This window comes from Lolium perenne, chromosome 4 (assembly GCF_019359855.2).
Source record: "Lolium perenne isolate Kyuss_39 chromosome 4, Kyuss_2.0, whole genome shotgun sequence".
NCBI lineage: Eukaryota > Viridiplantae > Streptophyta > Magnoliopsida > Poales > Poaceae > Lolium > Lolium perenne.
Genome location: NC_067247.2, coordinates 50,614,664 through 50,620,476, shown reverse-complemented (window position 1 = coordinate 50,620,476; position 5,813 = coordinate 50,614,664). Strand labels below are relative to the sequence as shown.

The 5,813-nt window shown below is 44.7% G+C and overlaps 1 pseudogene; it reads left to right on the top strand.

Moving 5' to 3' along the window:
* Positions 1-250: 250 nt before the first annotated feature.
* LOC127346770 (uncharacterized) lies at positions 251-2,743 on the top strand (annotated as a pseudogene).
* The last annotated feature ends 3,070 nt before the right edge of the window (positions 2,744-5,813 follow it).

Below are 5,813 nucleotides of genomic sequence, written 5' to 3'. Positions count from 1 at the left end.
AGATGTTGAGCCAGTGAACAAGACGTTCACGGCCGAAGTTTTGGTGGTCTTCTTCAAAATCCGAGGTATAAACCCTAGCCCATCCAGATTATTTTTATTTGGTTGTCCAATTGGTGATTTCCCCCTTTCAAATCGTTCAATAAGCCTCAATTTTCGGAACACAAATCCGACTGGATTCGGTCACATTGGTGGATTTGGAACAGGGGATGGTGGGGGAGGAAACAAAAGACGGAGGCGACGGGGAAGCTGGATGCGGACCCTTATTGCCCGCGGCACACAGGGGGGGATCAATGTTGTCCGCAAGCCCCTGTCTCAGATATGCAGCAAGTTTGCTGACGGGACAAGGCCTGTCAAAGGCAAAGATGGACTCTATGCCGGATCTGGCTATCTTAAGTACCATGTGGGTACCTTATACGAGTTGGCAAGAGGATCCACTTGTCTTTGGTCACCAATCCCAGACATCTCGAGGTTGTCGATCCTGTTGTCGTGGGCGAGGCATGGGCAAAAGCAGTTTCACTCCAATGATTATAGAACAAAATATGGGCATTCTGATCCATGGAGATGGTAGCTTTGCCGGGCAGGCCATTGTCTACGAGACGCTCCATCTAGGTGCCTTCCCATACTAGATAACAGGGGTAACCATTAACATTGTTCTCAACAATCAAGTTGCATTTACAACCTATCCAAGAGCCGGCAGGTCTTCACAGCACTGTACTGATGTTGCCAAAGGTGTTAACGTCCTTATATTCCATGTTAATGGTGACGACCTGGAGGCAGTTGTACGTGTATGTGAACTTGCTGCTGAATGGCGCCAGACTTTCCATTCTGATGGCGTGGTCCATCTGATCTGCTACCGCTGATTCGGACACAATGAAATTGATGAGCCATCCTTCAGACAGCTAATAATGTGCCAAGTAATAATCCCCATGCTACAGATTCTGATTACTCTGCACACATTATAGATCATGTCTGCAAAGTTTGCTACCCAGTGTGGTATAAAGCTTGACGCTCATTTCTTTTTTAACTGCTCCTAATTACCTTTTCTACTATGTTCATGTTTTGTGTTCAATTCCTTTCTGTATCATACTTGTGTTTTTTTGCTGATATTTATGCTTTGCAATTCTGGCCTGGTGTATTTCTAATGAAAATTATTCTTTGGCAGGTCACTAAGATCCATCCAATTTATTGAAGCTTTATGAATAGAAAATGTTTGGAACATGCGAAGTCAACAAAGAAGATGTTCAAAGGATCCACGACAAAGTGAACCAAATCCTCAAAGAATTCACGAAAAGCACAAATTATGTTCGCAACATGAGGGATTGGCTCACACCTTACTGTACTACCTTTAAGTCCCCTAAGAAAATTTCACGTGTCCACAACACCGGATAACGACATCATATGTGTTGATTATGCTTTAACTTATGTCTTCAACAAATATATCATCCATCACCATTGAAATGCTTGCTTTGCAGGTTTAAGCTTGAGATACTGAAAGGTGTTAGGGATGTGAAGGCTTCAAGCCCCATAGAGCAGTGAAGAATTTTTTTGAGAAACACACTGCAATGAGTGAAAGTGGTGAAGGTATTGATTGGGCTGTGGCTAAAGCCCTTGCCTTTGCAGCACCCATAGTTGAAAGCAACCATGTTAGGCTGAGTGGACAGGATGTGGAAAGGAGATCTTTTAGCCAACGACATTTGGTTCTACATGACCAAGAAACTGGGGTGAAGTACAGCCCAGTCGATCATGTTGTGATGAATCAAAATAAGGAGTTGTTCACTATCAGCAACAGGTAAGTATGTTAATGGAACTATTACTTATAAGTTATATCATCGTACTGACTGATGTGGTATTATCTAGACTTGTTAAAACTGGGAGTTTCTAAGATCATTCATGCTTCCCTGGTCTTCGAATAATGGAGAAATTATATTGGGTTCTGTAGGATAGTTTGGCCAATCTTCGCTGTGGACTGTAATTGTTCAGTATAGGCTATTTTCAACAATAAGCTCTACTTTTACTTGTTGTCTTTACTGTCTTGACCGTCCACTGAGCTTTCTTAAGTTGTTGGCTTACATATGCAACCGTGGCTTGTTCCTGCATTTTTAGCGATAGCTCTTGTTTTACCTGTAATAAGTTTCAACTTGAATAAGAAGCATAATTTGCTTTTCTTGTGTTTGAGGACAAAAGTTGGTTGTTGCAGATCACTTTTATAATTTCCTGTTGCTTGGATTTGAATTGGATTACTCCATGGAGATTGGAGAACCCCAATTACTGTTTGTGACATAATTTTTAGTTTGGCATTTCTGGTCCCTGTTTAGGTGTCGTGGTGTGTGGCAGTTAATAATTTGTTTTTGTTAATAGCAGTTATGGCCTGAACAAGGTGAATGCCCTTGATTCGCCAAATTAGCCAAACAATAACAATCCACGAGGTGGGTCGCTGTTATCACTGCGCCCTCGCGTCCTCGACCTGCGTCCATGGCTGACTGTCGCGACGTTACTGCAGGTCATCGGTCTAGATGGAGAGGCAGCTGTGGTCGAGCAGCTTGGCGGCGGAGGAGGAGGCCAGGTGCGGGCATGGAGAAGAACTGAGTTTTTTTCTCTCTAGATCTCACCTGACACCTGGCAACCACGCCACGACTTCCCCTGCAGCCACCCGCCCTGGGAGGTGCTCCTCTACGCGGAGGAGGCAGGAATTCTGGTGGACGCGCGCAAGGTGCGGAACTTAGTGAAATCCCCACCACTTTGAATTGTTAGAAAATTTAAGCAGGTGTATAGGAAGAAGGTACTTCCGAATTGAAGAATATAGCCTTCAGAGATTACAGCTAAGCTGCTAGGAACTGACAAGTAGTAGATTATCAGATCATCTTCTATGTCGTTGAAGTGTGCTTAGATTTACAACCTGACTTATTCCAGCCAGCAAGATTCTTCCCACCAATTACAACTCCATGCTCCAAAGCATATTCTCTCAAGCATCGAAGGGCGCATCCATTGTGGCAAGGACATAATGCACACTACAGGAATTCCGGAATTCCGCCTTTTCCCTGGATATTGCAACTTGCTTTCATATAGATGGAAGAGCCACTGACTACGTTCTGTTCATATGTTTGATGTTTCAGGTTATGGGTTATATAAATATAATTCATAATTCTTCGCGAAAGAAATTAGAGTTCAAAATAATGGATAACTTTAAAAAGAAGGTTATGTTATTCTCTCTCGGGTGATTTGTACAGAAAAGGGAAAAAAAAGAAGTTCAAATTGACGGTCTGAAGATTTTTTAAGCTAATGGTAATTCGATGATACATAGTTTGAAGTTAATTTATATACACTTGTTTTATTTACAAAGTTAGGTGTCTGAATGTATCTTCGAAATGCAGAGATTATTTTTGTAATTTATCTCATTGTTCAAATGTTGTCCATTTTTCTATTTGCCCCTTTTCAGAAATCCTTGTACTATAGATCGCAAGTCAATGCAATCAAAAGGGACTGAAACATCACCGACTTTTGCACCACAAAACTTGAAGGAATATCTGAACTCGGCAAAATAATTGAGTTTTACACAACCTACGAGACTATTAAAATATCAAATGCCCGCCAGCCAATAGATCTTAGTTAATAGGAGATCAATGCTTGTGCCTATGATCGTCCACTTATATCTTTTATCAAAATACACTTCTTGGAAAGTTGAGCCTTAATGTTTTTACAGTACCATGTAGTTATCAATCATTTAAATAATATTTACATGTGTGAAAAATGTCACTTGATGGTCATAACGACATGGGCATAACTATGCCCGCGTTTCCAATTTTCTTCGTAACAACATATGAAATGTGCGGAAAAATGCGTAGAGATGACGGGATCCATGAGTAGAGATGATGAGAATCGACATTTTTAAGTTTTAAAAAAATCCAAAGAGAAATTATGGATGTTTATAATGATGCATCCTATGGTTCTGCCAAATCGCAATGCGATTTGTATTCCGTTCTACACAAAAATGAAAAAATATCCGGGAGTTTTAGAATTTTACATTGTTCATTACACAATTTTTTTTTTGTTTTTACACAGCCCGGAATACTTAATAATCTGCATTGGTACTTTGAACACATGTAGAAATCATCATTAAGTATATCTAAGATTTTTTTAAGATTTTTTAAAAACTTCAAAATATTGATTTCAATCTTTTTTGAAAAACGGGCTCCATGGAGCCTATCCTCCATATTGACTCTCTTGTGGGGCTATAAGAAGCGTGTATTCTCATATGTTATATAAACTGTCGGGCCATTTTCATCTATTTAATGAACTATCATTTTCATCTGTTATATGAATTGTCATGTTACAACCGGGTATATGAACTATCGGGCTTTTCCTTGTGTTTTCATTTTCGATGAGCCGCCACATAAAGCTATGCATTGAACACAATAATAATTGTTTTTTTACATACTATAAAATTTTGTTTTACAATTGTGTATTTTAGTTCCATATATATAAATTTTACCAATTGGATAAATTTATTAAGCCGTGGCGAAGCACGGACATTCAACTAGTATTACGAAAGCGGAACATGGGTTGGCGGAGGCAATAAGTTATGCCAAAGAAATTTGGTATACGATGTGGCTGGAATTGAGTTAGAATCAATTTCGTCCGATTCCTGTACGATCGGACTTACCACATGCGGCGCAACTCGTGGTTTAGCTTTGGGCCTACTTGGGATGGGAAAGAGTAGCGTGGCTTTCATCCTCATCTATTTCCGTAGCGGTAGAGACAAGAAGAACTGGTCAAGTCATAGCACATGCGGCCGCCGGCGCGTGCCCTTCTCAAATTTTCGCTCAGGGTATCTCTAGCTGCGCGACGTAATCGGACGCTGAGTAACCGTTTGCGTCCGTCTTGACCGAAAATGCGACTGACACCACCTCCAATGGCGCGACGCAAAGTGATCGGGCCGTCCGCAGAGATCCAAACCTGCCGCATATTTGCGGCAGTTTGCGTCTCTGCGGACGCTGCGCGGACGCGTAAACTGTCCGCTCGCGTCTCCACCGGGCCCGCTTGGCAGCGAGTCTGCATCGAGGGCATCGCTTCGGCGGTCAGCGCTTCCACGTCTTCTGCGCGCGCACTGGCGGGCGGCGGCTGGGCTTCTGCGCCGCCTTCAATGGCATCGTATCCCGTGCGCGGCCGCCTTTCAAAGTCCAGCGGCCGCGTTCCTCCTTCGCCCACACCTCCACTCGCACCACCATCGTCGCAGCGCCATGGGGAAGAAGAACGACTTCGAGGCCTCGGCAGCGGCAGCAACAAGGGGACGCAGAGGGTGCCGCTGCCCGTCACGCTGGGGAGGCTGATGCGCGGAAAAAATGGATGTCGTGCGAGCGCTGGTGCAACTGCCTGGCGGCTCAGCTCCCGCCGGGTGCCCATCCCTCCCGTCCCTGTGTGCGAGCCTGATCGGACCGCGGAGATCCGGCGAAGGAGGCGGTACCTGCCGCCGGACCTTCGCGCCGATCCAGCGTACGCCATCGACTCTGAAAGTTGGCGTACCTATCTGTCGACCGAGACGGATAGCAGGAGGAGGGCGGGCTTCATGGGCGACAAGGATTATCTCTTCGACCATCCACCGCTGACTCGTCCCCGAAGACAGCAGGCGCCGACGCGTCGTCAGCAGGCACAACCGCCGCTGCCCCGCTACGCCACCAGTGCAGCCACCGCTCCCCGGTACGCCACCGGCGTCATGCCACCGGGCATGTCGGAGGATGAAGCGCTTTGACTGGCGCTATAGTACTCGGCCGCGCCACAACCGCCGCCGTACAACCCCTGGGCTCCTCCTCCACAGC